This window comes from Phoenix dactylifera, chromosome 18, assembly GCF_051530095.1.
Source record: "Phoenix dactylifera cultivar Ajwa chromosome 18, Ajwa_hap1_PhDact_Kaust_v1.1, whole genome shotgun sequence".
Classification (NCBI taxonomy): domain Eukaryota; kingdom Viridiplantae; phylum Streptophyta; class Magnoliopsida; order Arecales; family Arecaceae; genus Phoenix; species Phoenix dactylifera.
In genome coordinates this window covers 8,000,600-8,020,492 of record NC_143207.1, presented here as the reverse complement: position 1 = coordinate 8,020,492, position 19,893 = coordinate 8,000,600, and the positions used below count along the sequence as shown (strand labels likewise).

General features: G+C 40.6%; 1 pseudogene; it reads left to right on the top strand.

The window, feature by feature from the left end:
• LOC120104806 (uncharacterized) overlaps positions 1–19,893 on the top strand; it is a 45,812-nt pseudogene that overhangs the window by 17,885 nt on the left and 8,034 nt on the right.

Genomic DNA, 19,893 nt, shown 5'->3' with positions numbered 1-19,893 from the left:
CACATGAGTTCTGATTGTATGCAGGTTCAATTGTGTCTAATTATAATAGGCAGCAGTAGCAGAACAGCCCTTACTCCAACACATACAACTTAGGCTGGAGGAATCATCCCAACTTTTCATTGAAAGATCAAGGTAACTAAGGTAGCAGTTCTAGACCTCTCCATCCTCCTGATTTCCAACCAAGACCATCCCAACCAGAAAGTAAGCAGTCTTGGGAGATTTCTATTGAGAAGTTAGCCATTGCCAGTTCAGAGAGATTTGAGAGACTGGAAGCAAAGGTTGACCAGTTGACGAGTTCCAATAGAAATGTGGAGATGCAATTGGGGCAGTTAGCCAATTCCATCAATTCTCATGGAAAAGGTAATTTGCTATCACGACCCCTGTCCCGTTCCCGGCGGGCCGCCACGACGGTCCTAGGGTGCGGGTAGGCATAAGGCCACCAGCCACCACGTAGAACCCTACTACCTATCAATCATCAATAAATTCTGAAAAATTTTGGTATGATGCATGCACAAAATGATCACTTTTCCTATGGTGACCCGTCAGGATTATCTCAATACATACAACAACACTACCTGTCAGAGCAGCAATCACATAATCTGTCACATAATGAACTTGGATAATATATATCAATACATCATCACAGGCATATAACTCATCTGTATAAAAATCTGGTTCCCATTCCATCCATGGCCAAACCCATATCCACAACAGGATCTATGACTGTAACTATACACTATGTATAACAGAAGGTTTATAATACACCAAAAGGTATAAACCTCTATCTACATTATACTATACTATGGAGCGGCATAGCAAGCAGACAACCACTAATCCTGCTCCTCTCTATACGATACCTGCCCTGCAATCGAAAACACCAAACTGGGAAGTGAGTATATGAATACTCAGTGAGTGGAGTAGTGAGTACTATGCATATGAGACAGAATATAATCATGGCTCGAGATGAAATCTCAAGTTCAATAACAAGATGAACAAGAACTCAACATAGAGAATATGGAGTAAATCATCAATATCACCACAATCACAATTAACTCAACTGGAGCACATATGGAATAATCAAGTAAACATATATGTTACTCATGAATATGCTCGATAGATCATAATGATGCTACTCATGAATATGCTCGATAAATCACAATGATGGAACATACAAAACGGGTATCAATATACTGAAACATTGATAAATAGCTATCGGAAGGTGGGTCTTACGCCCCAGGCGAACCACAACAACTTTCTACTGCCATATGCATGCATAGAATATGACACTACACCAATATGTAAATCAGGGTGTCAATATGCGAAGTCATCATTAGACAGCTGTCGGGAGGTGGGTCTTACGCCCCAGACGAACCACAACAACTCCCTACTGTCACATGCATATGCAAGATAAGACACCACATTGATCATGTAAATACTGGCCAATATCCAGAACAGAAATCCATAGAAACATCTCACATCTATATAGTAAACGGCACCTCGCAGGAATTCTACATCCGCGGAAGGCCATACTGCACCTCGCAGGGTCTTACTATGCCCGACGGTAAGCAGAATATAAGTCGTAGGACCGGCCGATCCTATGCCTAGGGCCGTGTCCTCCCTAGAAAAGGACTGGGCTTCGCCCACCCAGAAGGCTACTATGTGCACACAGGCCGATGTCTAACCCTATCGACTATAGGTGTCCTGTAGATACTGCCAAGTCATGCATAAATGCCATAATGCACCCTTCCAATACTCTACTAAAAAGGAGTATAATCAAGACTAGCACTCACTAGACCATGACCCAATCATAACTAACATCAGGGTTGGGAGTGAGGAATCATGGGAGTACAATGCAACTCAATATACCATGAGAAGGGCTCTACAAGTTTTTGAAATAGAAAAAATGAAATCAATTTACAAAAGAAGTCATTTCACAATTTGGAACCAATTTAATTACTCATCTACCCCTCGTAATTCCTCTCAATTTTTCCTCAAATGCATGTACAAAATAATCAAGCATGGAGAACAAAACATAGAGGAATCTACCACAACAATTAATCAATAAGCTCAGGTGGAATCAAGTCACACTTAACAACATTCATGAAAATGAATAAGGAATGTGCTCATGGTGCAAAGTACAAACTTCCACTCACCTGTCAATCCGGCACGGCCTCGATACGCCTTCAAAAATCTACAGTAGGCAGTAGGGGACTTCTTTCTCTTGTTCCCTAGCTTCTTGCCTACTGAAACATACATTAATCATGCTCTTAGTCTTGTATCAAGGGCCTATTGTCTATGTATCAATCATAAACATAAAAGTTTTAGTTGACACAACTCCCCCCCTTAATTAACATCTTTTCTTTTTCCCTTTATTCTTATTAAATAAGTCTTCAACTTATATAAATCATGATGCAAGAGTATCCCACACACACCTTGGACCAATGCCATAGGGTCAAGGTGTGCAAAAGGATCAAATCCCTTCTAATCCAAAATTTTACTAAACCTTGGGTCGACCCCCGCTTAGGTCGGCCCCAGCTTACCCCGAGTCGACCCCAAGTACAGAGCCGAAAATCTCCATTCTCAGGAATTTTCCTAAGAGAGTCGACCCCACCAGCCCTGAGTCGACTTCGGCTTACTTTGAGTTGACCCAACACCATTTTTTTTTTATCTTTCTTCATCCGGATAAACAGTAACCTGGGCTGACCTCTGGTTACTTCATCCCGGATTTGAACCTCATACCAAACTCCAATTTTCATGAAATTTATACCCAAAGTTCTACACTCATAGGGGTTTCCAAAATAGTAAGATATATCATCATCGGAGGCCGATTGACCCTCGAAATAATTCACCGAAGTTGGGACTTCGACATAGTTTTTCTGCAGTCTCGGAAAAACTTTGTTGAAGTCCAACTCCCTCTTCTCTAAATCCTTTCTCTTTTTTTTTCTATTAATTAAATCACCATTTATGTGTATTAGGGACTCCCTTGCATAAGTATAAGGTTCCTCTTAGCCTAATCTAGGCTTAATACCCTATTATGGCATGAAATCCCTTATTTCCCCTCCTGGATGAACAGTAACCTGTACCGATAACCGGTCACTTCATCCCGGGTTTGATCCACTTTTCAAACTTCAAATTTAATGAAATTTTTACCTAACATTCTACACTCATGGAGGATTCCAAAGAGGTAACATACATTACTATCGAAGGCCGTTTGACCCCCGAAACAATTCGCTGAAGTCAGGACTTCGACACAGATTTTCCGCAGTCTCGGAAGAACCTTGTCGAATTCCGATTTCCTCTCTTTTAACCACCTCTAAAACCCCTATCTAACCTCTTTACAGCCTCAATTCTATTAGGGGACTAGGTAGGGATGGGTATTTACCTCTTTCTCTTCGGAGGATTGGGTTCTTGCACCGAGGAAAAGGAGACCGATACTTCTTCTTCTTCTTTCTTCTTCTTCTTCTTCTTCTTCCTTCACGCCTGAGACCTCCTCTCCCTCTCTGTCTCAAATCCAACGTCTCAGCCAACCAAACCCCATTTAAGTCACATCAAAACACCAAAATTTTCTATTTTGCCCTTGCTACTTCAATGGATCTACAATTATGTCATTAATTTTTGATTCCTTCCCATTTTGCCCCTAACACTTCAACGCATCTACTGTTATGCCATTAACTTTTGATTCCTTCCAATTTTACCCCTTATATCAATTTTTAAGGACTATTCTATCCTTCTTTATATAAAAAAAAATTTGGGGGGTTATTACATCCTCTCCCCTTATATAAAATTCGTCCTCGAATTTAAAAAAGTAAATTACCTGATTACTCAATGAGGTGAGTAGAGTAACAATACTATCAGAAGTTTTTCTGCTCGGTGTATCTACCTCAACATTAGCTTTTTCTGGAGAGTAGTGTATAGACAAGGCATAATTTTTATCAATTCCAATCATCTTACAAGATTCATCAATCCGGGGCCGAAGATATTTGTTCTTTATTGTTACCTTGTCCAATCCTCGATAACCAATACATAACCTCAAACCTCCATCTTCCTTCTTTACAAACAATACTAGAGCTTCCCAAGGGGACACATTAAGTCGAATGAAGCCTTTATCAAGCAGATCTTGTAACTTTTCCTTTAATTCTTTTATTTCAGTTGGAGCCATTCTATGGGGTTTTTTTTTTTTTTTTTGAAGATTGGTGTGGTATTGGGAATCAAATCAATTGCAAATCCAATCGCTCTCTGGTGGCAAACCAGGAAGATCTTCTGGAAAAACATCAGGGTATTCATTCATTACTAGAATATCCTCCAATTTGGTCTCCTTTCAGGTATCTATTACACATGCTAAATAAGTCTTATACTCCTTTCCTAATGCCTTCATAGCTTTCAGGGCAGAAATTAATGTAATGATGAATTACATTACACGGGTGCATGGCTTTGAAAGAAGAACCCTAGTTCTTCAAGTATCTAGAATATCACTCTTTTACTGTAGCAGTCAATATGAGTGTGGTACCGAGACATCCAGCCTATTCCTAAAATGATGCCAAAGTTTTGCATGTCAAGTTATATAAGATTTGTCGCTAACTCTCCTACCCCTATTTGAATTATGCAATTCTTGCACTAATGTCAACAATTACTGTTTTCTATAGGGGTGTAGGAACATATAATAGTTCTTCTAGTTTCTCAAATATGCAGTGTAATTATTTAGAAAAACTAACTGAAATAAAGGAATGCATAGTGCCAGAATCGAACAAAATAGAGGGATCAATCAAGCTGACTGGTAATATACCTGTTACCACCCAGTCATTGGCACTAGCACCTTGGTGGGTCAGTGCAAAACTCGAGCATTGCTTCTTGGCCTCTGGTCACTAGGTACAGGAGGGCCGAGCTCATTCCTCCTCTTGTACGGGCAATCACGTGCCAGGTGTCCAGTCCGCCCACAACTATAACATGCCCTCGCTCTCCTCATATAGGGCCCACTATGGAATCTGCTAGAGTAAGTGCGGGCCCTGGGCTTCTTTTGAATTGAAATGCCCCTGAAATCCCATGGCTTGCCACTCTGACTTCTAGCTGATCTATATCTCATCAGGTGAGCCCTTTCTCTATCAGATCTTTTTAATTCAGCCTCCACTTTCAAAGCTCTGTCCAAAATATCCTTATAGCTAGAAATTATCTGTAAAGATGTTCGGGACCTGATCCTGTATCTAAGCCCTTGTTCGAACCGGTTGGCTCTACTCATATCGTCCTCCATAAACTGGGGGCAAAATCGACTCAGCTCCTCGAACCTATTTGCATAATCTAGGACAGTCATATGTTCGGACTGAGACAGCGATAAAAACTCATTCTGTTTTATTTGCCTGATTGAGTCCGAAAAATACTTAGCATAAAATACCCTCTTAAAATCTTCCCAGGTCATTCCGTCGACCTCATATGCTGTCTTCATAGCAGTCCACCAATAATCAGCACTCCCCCTTAGCATAGAGGTAGCTAATTTGACTTTTACCTCCTCGGAAAATTGGAGTAACTCATACATCTTCTCCATTTCCCTGATCCAGGTCTCAGCTGTCATGGGATTGAATCCACCATCAAACATTAGTGGATTCAGCCTACGGAACCCTCGTAATAGGAATCCATCGGCTGTACAGGTTGGGCAGCCAACTGCATCTGCTGCTGTTGCTCAAGCAGTTGTGCCATTAACTGGTACACTCCTGCCAGGTCTGCCTGGGTTGCTATGGAGTGTGGAGTAGTTTGTGAAATTGATTGGCTATCAGGGTCCGGGGAAGGTGCCCTTATTTCTCTTTCATCCTCCATATTGTTCACGGCTACCTAGCAGTCAAGAATTTATAATGAGTTTACATAAATTATTTCTTAACATAGCAAAAATAGCAAAAACTATCAGAGAGATCACATAGTCATATCATAATTAATCTGAGAATCTACAATATTCACCTTCTTTTATTAACACAAATCTTCATTATTGAAAAATCTAGTCTCCCATCACAGTCAATATTTTTGACCAATTCAAATTGACTCGATCCACTATACTTTCGCTGTACAACTCTGATCAATATTCTCCGAATTTATTAATTGACTTTCTATCAAAATACAAATCTTGATTGTAAACTGAATGATATAAAATTTTATCTCAAGTAGAGCCAAAAAAAGAACTCTTAAGTCTTATCCCCAAATATATCTTACTGAATTGTAAATGACTCATAAAATAATATACAAAAAAAACCCTATGCTCCATAGTATAATCCTATACTTAATCCTGACTCACCCTATTGCTCTGATAGGACTCTTCTTAACCTTTGCTCTGATACCACTTCTATCACGACCCTCGCCCCGTTTTCGACGGGCCGCCGCGACGGTCCTAGGGTGCGGGTAGGCATAAGGCCACCAGCCACCACGTAGAACCCTACTACCTATCAATCATCAATAAATTCTAAAATTTTTTGGCATGATGCATGCACAAAATGATCACCTTTCCTATGATGACCCGTCAGGATTATCTCAATACATACAACAACACTACATGTCAGAGCAGCAATCACATAATCTGTCATATAATGAACCTGGACAATATATATCAATACATCATCACAGGCATATAACTCATCTGTATAAAAATCTGGTTTCCATTCCATCCATGGTCAAACCCATATCCACAACAGGATCTATGACTGTAACTATACACTATGTGTAACAGAAGGTTTATAATACACCAAAATGTATAAACTTCTATCTACATTATACTATACTATGGAGCGGCACAGCTAGCAGGCAATCACTAATCCTGCTCCTCTCTATACAATACCTGCCCTGCAATCAAAAACACCAAACTGGAGAGTGAGTATATGAATACTCAGTGAGTGGAGTAGTGAGTACTATGCATATGAGACAGAATATAATCATGGCTCGAGATGAAATCTCAAGATCAATAACAAGATGAACAATAACTCAACATGGAGAATATGGAGTAAATCATCAATATCACCATAATCACAATTAACTCAACTGGAGCACATATGGAATAATCAAGTAAACATATATGCTACTCATGAATATGCTCGACAGATCATAATAATGGAACATACAAAACGGGTGTCAATATGCTGAAACATTGATAAATAGCTATCGGGAGGTGGGTCTTATGCCCCAGGCGAACCACAACAACTTCCTACTGCCATATGCATGTATAGAATATGACACCACACCAATATATAAATTAGGATGTCAATATGCGAAGTTATCACTAGACAGCTGTCGGGAGGTGGGTCTTACGCTCCAAGCGAACCATAACAACTCCCCACTGTCACATGCATATGCAGGATAAGACACCACACTGATCATGTAAATGCTGGCCAGTATCCAGATCAGAAATCCATAGAAACATCTCACATCTATATACTAAACGGCACCTCGCGGAAATTCTACATCCGCGGAAAGCCATACTGCACCTCGCGGGGTCTTACTATGCCCGGCGGCAAGCAGAATATAAGTCGTAGGACCGGCTGATCCTACGCCTAGGGCCGTGTCCTCCTAGGAAGGGACTGGGCTCCACCCACCCAGAAGGCTATTATGTGCACACAGGCCGATGTCTAACCCCATCGACTATAGGTGTCTTGTAGATACTGCCAAGCAATACATAAATGCCATAATGCACCCTCCCAATACTCTGCTAAAAAGGAGTATAATCAAGACTACCACTCACTAGACCACGACCCAATCATAACTAATATCAGGGTTGGGAGTGAGGAATCATGAGAGTACAATGCAACTCAATATACCATAAGAAGGGCTCTACAAGTCTTTGAAATAGAGAAAATGAAATCAATTTACAAAAGAAGTCATTTCACAATTCGGAACGAATTTAATTACTCATCTATCCCTCGTAATTCCTCTTAATGTTTCCTCAAATGCATGTACAGAATAATCAAGCATGGAGAACAAAACATAGAGAAATCTACCACAATAATTAATCAATAAGCTCAGGTGGAATCAAGTCACACTTGGCAACATTCATGAAAATGAATAAGGAATGTGCTCATGGTGCAAAGTACAAACTCCCACTCACCTGTCAATCCGGCACGACCTCGATACGCCTTCAAAAATCTACAGTAGGCAGTAGGGAACTTCTTTCTCTTGTTTCCTAGCCTCTTGCCTACTGAAACATATATTAATCATGCTCTTAGTCTTGTATCAAGGGCCTATTATCTATATATCAATCATAAACATAAAAGTTTCTGTTGACACAACTCCCCCCCTTAATTAACATATTTTCTTTTTCCCTTTATTCTTATTAAATAAGTCTTCAACTTATATAAATCATGATGCAAGAGTATCCCATACATACCTTGGACCAATGCCATATGGTCAAGGTGTGCGAAAGGATCAAATCTCTTCTAATCCAAAATTTTACTAAACCTTGGGTCGACCCCCGTTTAGGTCGACCCCAGCTTACCCCGAGTCGACCCCAAGCACAGAGCCGAAAATCCCCACTCTCTAGAATTTTCCTAAGAGAGTCGACCCCACCAGCCCTGAGTCGACTCCGGCTTACTTTGAGTTGACCTAACACCATTTTTTTCATCTTTCTTCATCCGGATGAACAGTAACCCGGGCTGACCTCTGGTTACTTCATCCCGGATTTGAATCTCATACCAAACTCCAATTTTCATGAAATTTATACCCAAAGTTCTACACTCATAGGGGTTTCCAAAATAGTAAGATATATCATCATCGGAGGCCGATTGACCCCTGAAATAATTCACCGAAGTTAGAACTTCGACACAGTTTTTCCGCAGTCTCGAAAAAACTTTGTTGAAGTCTAACTCCCTCTTCTCTAAATCCTCTTTTTTTTTCTATTAATTAAATCACCATTTATGTGTATTAGGGACTCCCTTGCATGAGTACAAGGTCCCTCTTAGCCTAATCTAGGCTTAATACCCTATTATGGCATGAAATCCCTTATTTTCCCCTCCTGGATGAACAGTAACCTGTACCGACAGCCGGTCACTTCATCCTGGGTTTGATCCACTTTTCAAACTCCAAATTTTATGAAATTTTTACCTAACATTTTACACTCATGGAGGATTCCAAAGAGGTAAAATGCATTACTATCGGAGGTCGTTTGGCCCCCAAAACAATTCGCTAAAGTCAGGACTTCGACATAGATTTTCCGCAGTCTCGGAAGAACCTTGTTGAATTCCGATTTCCTCTCTTTTAACCACCTCTAAAACCCCTATCTAACCTCTTTACAGCCTCAATTCTATTAGGGGACTCGGTAGGGATGGGTATTTACCTCTTGTTCTTCGGAGGATTGGGTTCTTGCACCGAGGGAAAGGAGACCGACACTTCTTCTTCTTCTTTCTTCTTCTTTTTCTTCTTCTTCTTCTTCCTTCCTTCACGCCTGAGACCTCCTCTCCCTCTCTGTCTCAAATCTAACGTCTCAGCCAACCAAACCCCATTTAAGTCACATCAAAATACCAAAATTTTTCATTTTGCCTTTGCCAATTCAACGGATCTACAATTATGCCATTAATATTCCTTTTGTAGATGCCTTAGCACAAATTCCTGCATATACAAAATTTTTAAAGGAGAACATGTCTAAGAAGAGAAAATTGGAAGATTTCGAGACCATTGTCTTGATGGAGGAATGCAGTGCCATTATCTAGTTCCACCAAAGCTAAGAGATCCAGGGAGTTTTTCTATTCCTTGTACTATAGGTGATGTTGATTTTTCTAGAGCTTTGTGTGATTTAGGTGCTAGTGTTTCACTGATGCCTTTATCTGTGTCTAGGAAGCTTTGATTGAAGGAGTTGAAGCCTACTACCATCTCTTTGCAGCTAGCTGATCGATCGGTCAAATATTCTTTGGGTGTTCTTGAGAATGTGCTGATCAAGGTATAGAAGTTTATCATTCCAGTTGATTTTATTGTTTTAGAGATAGAAGAAAACACCGAGATCCCTATCATTTTAGGCCGGCCCTTTCTAGCCACAGCTGGAGCTATCATAGATATTAAGAATGGTAGGTTGACTTTGAAGGTTTGTGAAGAAGAGGTAGAGTTTAATTTATTTGAAGCTACTAAATATCCTTCTTTTACTGATCATGTTTTTCGAGTTGATATTGTAGATGAGTCGACCAGAGAGGTTTTTAGGGCTGAAAATACTAAAGAATCTCTTGAGACTTGTTTAGTGAGTGCAGGGACATTTAAAGATGATAATCTAGAGGTTGCTAAAGTGGCGTGTGCATTAGAGGCTACATGTCCTAAGCCGAAGAAGAGAGGTATTCATTTTGAGGATATCGGCAAAGGTAAGCCACCCTCTCTCCCTTCTAATGTGCAAGCACCAGTTCTGGAGTTGAAGCCATTGCCCTTACATCTCAAGTATGCATTTTTAGGTGAGAATAATGCTTTGTCTGTGATTGTGAGTGCTTCTTTGTCTGATGAGTAACTTGACAAATTGATACGTATTTTGAGATTGAGAAAAAAAGCCATAGGATGGACTATATCAGATCTTAGAGGATGGACTATATCAGATCTTAGAGAAATTAGCCCTTCTTGTGTATGCATAGAATTTTAATGGAGGATAACCATAAACCTATTATTGAAAATCAAAGACGGTTAAATCCTAACATGAAAGAAGTAGTTAGGGCTGAAGTTCTTAAATGGTTAGATGCAGGGATTATTTATCCTATATCTGATAGTTCATGGATTAGTCCAGTGCAGGTAGTACCTAAAAAGGGTGGGATGACTGTTGTGCATAATGAAAATAATAAATTAATTCCCACTAGGACAGTAACTGGGTGGAGGGTCTGCATAGATTATAGGAAACTTAATAGTGTTACCCATAAGGATCATTTTTCTTTACCTTTTCTTGATCAGGTGCTTGAGAGACTTGCTGGGTATGCGTATTACTGTTTTCTAGATGGTTATTCAGGGTATAATCAGATTTCTATATCCTCCGAAGATCAAGAAAAGACTACCTTCACTTGTCCTTATGGTACTTTTGTATTTCGTAGGATGCCTTTTGGTTTGTGTAATGCACCTGCTACATTCCAACGTTGCATGATGGCTATTTTCTCTGATTTTGTTGAAAAGATCATGGAGGTTTTTATGGATGATTTTTCTATTTTTGGATCTTCTTTTGAAAGTTGTTTAGATAATTTGTTTCGAGTTTTACAGCGCTGTGAGGAGACCAATTTGGTCTTGAATTGGGAGAAATGTCATTTTATGGTGCAGGAAGGTATCGTTTTAGGCCACAAAATTTCAGCAAGAGGCCTTGAGGTAGACCGAGCAAAAATAGAAATTATTGAAAAATTGCCACCACCTATAAATGTTAAGGGAGTAGAAGTTTTCTTGGTCACACAGGATTTTACCGGCATTTTATTAAGAATTTCTCTAAAATTTCTAAACCTCTTTATAATCTGTTGAATAAGGACTGTTTGATTTTGATAAGGACTGTTTGAATGCTTTTAATAGGTTGAAGCAAGAGTTGGTATCAGCACCAATTATGGCAGCCCTAGATTGGAGTTTGCCTTTTGAGCTAATGTGTGATGCTAGTGATTTTGCTTTGAGTGCTGTTCTCGGCCAGACAAAAGACAGGAAGTTGCATGTTATATATTATGCTAGTAGAGTTTTAAATATTGCATGGTTGAATTATGCAACTACTGAAAAAGAATTGCTTGCTGTTGTGTTTGCTTTTGACAAGTTTTGATCTTATCTTGTAGGTTCCAAGGTGATCGTATATACGGACCATTCAGCAATCAAGTACTTGCTGAAAAAGAAAGATGCCAAACCACGCTTGATTCGGTGGGTGCTGTTGTTACAAGAATTTGATCTTGAGATTCGAGATAAGAGAGGCATGGAGAATATGGTGGCAGATCACTTGCCTAGATTAGAGGGGCAGTCAAAAGCAGATGAGGTGCCCATTAATGAAAGCTTTCTAGATGAGTAGTTGTTGGCAGTTTCAGTCATCCCCTGGTATGCTGATTTGGTGAACTATTTGGTGAGTGGCATTGTTCCCCCTGATTTGAGCTATCATCAGAAGAAAAAGTTTTTATGGGATGGGAAGCATTATCTTTGGGAAGAACCGCTACTCTATAAACACTATGCAGATAGAATGATTAGAAGATGTATGCCCCAAGATGAGATGCAGGATATACTTGACCATTGCTTTTCCTTGAGTGTGGTGGACATTTCAGTACCTCCAAGATAGTTGCAAAGGTATGGCAGTCTAGTTTTTACTGGCCGACCATGTATCAAGATACTAGACAATATGTGAGCATGTGTGATAGATGTCAGAGGGTTGGCAACATTTCAAAAAAGAATGAGATGCCCTTGACCAATATCCTGAAGGTTGAACTGTTTGATTTATGGAAAATTGATTTCATGGGCCCATTTCCTTCTTCCTTCAACAATCAGTACATCATGGTAGCAGTGGATTATGTGTCTAAATGGGTTGAAGCTACTGCAATGCAGACTAATGACTCTCAGATGGTGATGAGATTTGTGAAGGAAAATATTTTTTTAAGATTTGGTGTGCCGAGAGTTATTATTAGTGATGAAGGCTCCCATTTTTGTAATCGGTCATTTGAGGCTTTGTTGAAGAAATATAGGATTACTCATAAGGTGGCACTTGCCTATCATCCTCAAACAAATGGGCAAGTGGAACTTGCAAATAGGAAATTGAAGCAAATTTTGGAGAAAACTGTGAGCAGTTCAAGAAAGGATTGGGCGAATAAGTTAGATGATGCCCTTTGGGCATAGAGGACAGCTTTCAAGACACCTTTGGGTATGTCTCCTTACAGACTTGTCTTTGGAAAGTCTTGTCACTTACCAGTGGAATTGGAACACAAGGCCTATTGGGCAATCAAGGAGTCGAACATGGATTTGAAAGCTGCGGGAGAAAAGAGATTGTTACAGTTAAGTGAGTTGGAGGAGTTTAGGTTGGATGCTTATGAAAATACTCGGATTTACAAGGAAAAGACAAAGCATTGGCATGACAAACATCTTCAAATTAGAAACTTCGAAATTGGGCAGCAAGTATTACTCTTCAACTCAAGACTTAAATTATTTCCAGGCAAGCTTCGTTCTAGGTCGTCTAGCCCATTCACGATAACAAAAGTGTATGCATATGGTGCTGTTGAGGTGCGTAGTGAGGTCACTGGTGCATTCAAGGTTAATGGGCAGCGTTTGAAGCCTTATTTTGCTAGTAATGTGGTTCTTAAAGGAGGGATTTACTCTTTGAAGAATCCTACCTATGGTTGATGGTGTGGAAGTCAAGCTAATGACTGTAAACAAGCGCTTCTTGGGAGGCAACCCAAAAAAAAAAAATTCCTTTCTTTTGTCTTTTGTTATATGTGTTAATTGTTGTTTTTATTAAGTTTTTGAATAATTATTGTTGTGACCCCTTTCTTTTTGGTTGTGTTGTGTAGGTTTGGAAAAATCAAGCAAGAAGCTAGTTCATGTTCAATTCAATCGGACATTCGTTGTGTTCAGCCTTGCTAAAAGGGGAGTATTAGTCTTCCATTTTTCTTTGCTTTCACATTGAGGACAATGTAAAAATTAAGTTTGGGGGAGTGGATATTTGATTATGCTGAATGCTAGTGTTGGTTATATTTGTTTGAGAAAGAAATTTTTTTTGAAATTCTGGTTTGTTCACTTTCATGCAAGTTAATTGGTGATCATATCTATGTCTTCCAAACCAAATTTTTATGCGAAAGATTAGGAGAAATGAACATGCATTTGCACTTGTGTGAGACTTATCTAGGATCAACATTACACTTTTGGGTTCTTTATTGTGTTTAAGCATTGAATTTTGATTTAGGATAGGCAATATCTTATAAAGCAAAAGTAAGCATATTTGTTTTCTTTTGGGATTATTGAAGTACATCTTTCTTTGCAAAGTTGTATGAGTTGTGTGATTATGCATAAAAGATGAGTGTGATGCTTTTCTTGTGATTATCCCCCTTGATCTAGTCCTAAACAGGGTTTAAGTAAATAGAGTGATAATGATTAGACAGTCGAATAAATATATGTGTACAAAGTTCTTCTACTCCAATATTTTGAGTTACTTAGTAACTAGGGGTATTCATTACCGATGTTTACTTTTATGTCAAACAACAACTTGAAATATGAGTATGCAAAAGTACTTTAAGTGTGTGTCTTGTTGAGTAACCGGGTGCATCCATCACAAATGCTTGTATTCGCGTCAAAAGGCGAGTGACAACTTAAAGACAAAGAATAATTCGTCAAAAAAAAAAAACTCTCTAGTTTTCTACCTTATTTGTAGTAGTGAGAAGGGGTGATTGCAGGTTGAGTTGTTACATGATTCAATTGTGTTGGCCGCATGATAAATATGATTGAGTTTGGAATTATCTATGGATATTTGATCTAGAGAATGTGAGTATGCTTAGTTTTTCTTTATTTGCTATTGTTTATATACTAAGTTGAAGATTTGATGTTTGCATGATAGGTCCTTTGGGTGTGATGGGTTGAGCCTGACTATGGTTATTGTCCTTTGTTTTTATGGTTTTTCTTTTGCTTGAGGACAAGCAAACATTCAAGTTTGGGGGTATTTGATGTGAAAATTTATTTCACACATTTTCTTAGTCTTAATTGTTTTATTTTAGAGTGTTTTGTATGTTCTTAGCTCATTTGTCTAGAATTTAGGTGTCTTTTACATTTATTTAATTTTTGAAAATTCTTGGTATTTTGCAGGTGTTTAATTATTGAATTGATTGAAATTGGGCTGGTCTAGTCAACCCAGAACACTATTTGGTTTTTGGGTTCTAACTGGAGATACAAACCTCCATTTCATGTGTTGTTTAGTTTGCTGGAAAGATAAGACGTAGACCTAAAACTTTTATGAAGATCACAAAACCAAGTTCTGCCGTTTTGAAGTCCAAAACTTATCCGAATCAGAGAAGTCCGAATCTGTCCAGAATTTTACTGCAGCCCAGTCCCTATTTCGGTTTTCAGCTTATATCTGGAGTTCTATAAGTCAGAATAAAGCAAACCCAGGTGCGTTGGAAAGCTAAGAACTAGATATAAAACTTTCATGAAGGGTATGACTCCAGATTTATTGTTTTGGTGCTCTAAATCTAGCTGGAAGTCGAGTCATAAAATCAGCCTAGAATTCTGGATTTCAGCCAACAGATAAAAAACTCAGAGAATCTGGAATTCCGAGAGGAAGAAAAGCCAGGAATTTTAGGAAGAAAAAGCTGAAATTCTGGGAGAAAGAACGGAACGAAGGATTTTTGCAAATACAGAGTTCTTTTCTTTTCTCTGATATTTTTTTTTATTTGAAGAATTGTTATTAAGGATGTTGAATGCGAATTTATATTTGAGAAATAATTGGATTGATTTATTAGTTATGATTTGCTAGTTTTCTTATCCTAGGGCTAGGACGTAGTCATTGAATTTTTGATATGAATTGAGTATGGTTGTATTGAATATCTTTTGTTAATTTCAATTTGATGATTTCGGTTTTCATTCTTGCAATTTACTGGCCATGAATTGCATGCTTAAGATGTTGAATGAAGTAACGAAAGTTGAAGTTCAATATTAGTTGGTGAATTTATCAAACATTGGCGGTGTAGTTTAGAAATAAATGCACACCCTTGTGACCTACATTCAAGAATTTCATAGATCATAATGAATTTATATTTATTTCTATGATCACGAAAGTAGACATAGGATTAATATAGGTATAGGTGTTATGCCTTGAAAGAGGATATCACATAAAAAAAAGGGATTCGAACATTGTAATTAGCACAATATTAACAATCAGATTTAAATTTATTAAAGGAATTCAATTGATGAAATCCAAGCCCTAGGAACCTTTCATATTTGATTTTTCTGGTTAAAAAATTGCAGTCAGTCACATCAATTTGGGGTCATCTAAATAATTTAGGAAAATTTTAAATTGGTACTTGAATCACCTCCTTGTGGAAACGATACTCTTTTTACCCTGTTCTACTTGTCACGACCCATGCACTTGTGGTAGAGTCTAGGGACTATCAATTATGTGACCCAGATCCGGGCCCATCTCGCATAACAGGGGTTGCGTTTAATACTTGCAGGGATCTTCGGGTTCGGTACACCCCTAATTTGAAAATAAACCTTATGTGAGGCGAGCTCGTAGCTCTTTATTTAATAGTGCAGGCCGCTTTAAGCCTTGCCCGGAAGAGCAAAAGACAAACAATCGTAAATTATCTTAAGGATAGAAGCCCGCCCGAGGGCTCTTGTTAACTCAGGAGCATAGGCGAGTTCGGGGATAAGCATTCACCTGAGAGTAGATATTCACCTGAGGGCCGAAGCCGACTTGGGAATAATAAGCTCAGGGATAAACATCTACCCGAGTGCAAAAATCCACTCGAGGGCCGAGGCCAACTCGAGACTTAGAAATCCACCCATGAGCCGAGGCCACCTCGAAAATAATAGGCTCGGAGATAAACATCTACCCGAGTGTAGAAATTCACTCGAGGGCTGAGGCCAACTCGAGACTTAGAAATCCACCCGAGAGCCGAAGCCACCTCGGAAATAATAAGCTCGAGGATAAACATCTACCTGAGTGTAAAAATCCACTCGAGGGCCGAGGCCAACCCAAGACTTAGAAATCCACTCGAGAGCCGAAGCCACCTCGGAAATAATAGGCTCGGGGATAAATATCTATCCGAATGTCTTGCAGACGGGGGTGCTCTTCCTCGGCTCCCCGTTGATGCCACAAGGCATCCCGAGCTGAGCTCAAAGGATGACTTTGTAGATGCCCCCCACTCAGATCAGAGGCGGACTTGTAAAATTCTGTGGATAGGGGTGCTCTTCCTCGGCTCCTCGTTGACGTCGCACGGCACCCCGAGCCGAGCTCAAAGGGTGACTTTGTAAATGCCCCCCACTCAGATTAGGGGCGGACTCATAGAATCCTGCGGACGGGAGTGCTCTTCCTCGGCTCCCCGTTGATGCCGCAGGACATCCCGAGCCGAGCTCAAAGGGTGACTTTGTAGATGGAATCTACAGTTGCGAGACCCCTGGGCCCTTGCTAAGTCCTGTAGGGCGCCCCGAGGCAAGCTCCGGGGGCGACTTTATAAAGTCGTCGGCATACAACTCGCGCTGCCAGGATGCCAAACGTACGTCGAGCTTCCTAGGATACTTCAGAGATGCCTAGGAAAAATTTCAGAAAATAACTTCATTAGATTACGGTCTAAGGGAGAAAGCCCTAACCTGAAGGATGCTAAGGTCCTTCCTTGGGAGAGTAATTTACATTTGGGGTCACCAGCCTCGGGCCGGTGAGCGTGGCCTCTTCTCGACCCCTTGGGGCCAGGGCGGCATCAACGTGAGACTCATAGGCAGGGTATTGGTAGTGTCCGCACTGGGGCGTCCGTCGTCGGGTCCGTCAGATGGTCCCAAAGTTTTCCCATCAAGCTTCGCTCTATCGGCTGACCCGCCAACGAACCGGCTCAGATGGCCTTGGCGGACGATCACTTCGATCTTATCACAGAGCTGATAGCAATCCTCTGTGTCGTGGCCGTGATCTCTATGGAAGCAGCAGTATTTGCCTAAACGCTTTCGTGACTTGGATGGTCACATCTTCGGAGGAGATTGGAGGTAGCCGCAACCCTCGATTTTCGTGAGGATTTCGGCCCGGGAGGACGTTTGAGGAGTATACTTCTCAAAACTTCGGTGGGAGAGATATCTCCTAGACTTTCGAGGGGACCTGCTCCTTGATCGATGACACTCCTCACGGAGTTCCGCGACCTGATCCTAAAGCATTTGGATTTGTCGCCCTGCTTCCTCGACCTTCCTGTCGAGTTCAGTAGTTGATGAAACTCCGACCGGATGAAGGGTTTGAATAACCACGGCCAGGGTTTGGACTTGTTGGGCGAGCAGGTAAAACTGCTCTGGCTGGATTTGAGAGGTTTGTTCTGTAGGGACGTGCGATGTAGGAGGTGGACTTTAGAGAGAGTAGTCCGGCACTGATTCCCAGCTGCTCGACGCGTTTGGGGCCCCTTGGCTCATTATCCTTGTGATCACGACTCTATCCCTTCCTCTAGCACCAAAAATGTTGTGGTTCAAATTTGGCCCGAGGGTGACCACGTCGGTGGAGCCGAGGGAGCTGTCGGTGCTTGAAAGGGAAAGACGGGAGCCACCTCCTACGCGACGGCTGCGGACCTGCACAAAGCCTCACCGGTGTTTCTGGTGAGGGCCCTCCGATGATCAAGCTAGAGTGGGGTAAAGTTGGTCCAGCCAAAAGTCTCTTAGAAATTACCTAACTGAGCTATTTATAGCCTCGGTGGAGTGGCTCAGGTGGCAGAGGGGGCGTGGCTCTGAGCTGGATGACGCGCAGCTCAGGCTGGCTGGTGACGTGCGGTACAGCCCGTTCTCGAAAACGATAGGATGTTGAATGTCACGGTAGGGTATGGCCGGAGTAGTCAAGGTGCCGTCTGACTATTGTTGGCCGGTTATGGAGACATGACACGGTAGTGTGGTGGAGTACGGCCACGTAGATGGGCGTAGGCCCGCACATGGGTGTGGTCGTTGGCGAGGCCGAGCTCGTTAAGTAGTCGCGTTATGCGATTGACGAGGTCAGCTTGGTGGGTGTTGGGAGTAGCTCGGCTTCCCTAGATTTCGAGATGTGCTCGATGGAGCGCCCCGAGCTCGAGAGTCGGAGCGTATCGTTGGGGTTGGCGCCCCGAGCTTGGTCGGGGCGGGTCGGCGATTGTCTGGAGGTACCCCGAGCTTGGTCAGGGGAGTCGGCGAATGTCTGGAGTTGATGGAGCTTTCGGCGGAGTTCCGAGGACGAGCTGGCCCTGGGCCGAAGTGAAGATTCAGCCGATCGTCATTGATGTTTACTGGGCCGAAATTGGACGGCCTTTTAGTTGTGGGCTGGACGATCCATTTTTCCCTCTATCAAATTGCAACTCTGGTTATTAGCGATTATTTGATAGTTTTAGAGTTGTATTGTATAAATAATAGAACACAATCTAATCAGAGAGCTCTTTTTTCACCAATCAATAAACAAATTTTATTCTTACTTTTATCAATAGCAAACAAACAAAAATTTACCTTTTCTCCTCTATCAAACAAACAAATTTTATCTTTTAAACAAACAAACAAATAAGCTCTACTTTATCAACAGTAGTAGAGTAACTCGTAGCGTGGCCACACCCTGCCTTCTCCTCTTCCGACGGTGTCATAGTAACGAGCCTTGAAAGTCAAGATGCCTAACCCATGCTTTTATCTTCCTTCCAGTTATCCAATACTGGTGGCTTTCTCGTGCGATCACAGAATCCAACTGACTTGTAATTTACCTTTTGAGGGCCCAACAAGCTTTTCTGGCATGCACGCTTGCTATGGAACCACCACCATCTTGTGACTCTTATTATTTTCTAGTTTATGGCTCTTATTTACCTCAGTTTATCTTTATAATATTTCTTTTCCTTGAAAGGGTTTGAACATATTAGTTATGCAATTACGAATTTAAATTTGGACATTTCTTCCCCTTCCCTTCTTTTCTTTAATAAAGTCATGTGCTCGCTAGACTTCTTTCTCTTTTGATTGACCTATTTTTATATATGAATAAGAATTAAGTATATTTAGAATAAACTATACCAAATTTTCTATTGTTACATAAAGTAACAAATATAGAATCAGTCATTCAACTTTGAAAACCAGGAATTCAACAATATTTATGAATGAGCTTTGCATTAAATGTAAGACATGTAATATATAGGCCAATATTCCTTTGCAGTTTGGTCAAGTTTAAATTTTGTTTCATTAGAAATAGGAAAATGCTTCTTAGACGCTTGTAAGTCCATCAAGCTAATAAATGGAGATTTGGCAAATTAATAATTGTCAAACCATGCGTATGTTAAATAAATGAGTGACGCCAATTCCTTTAGG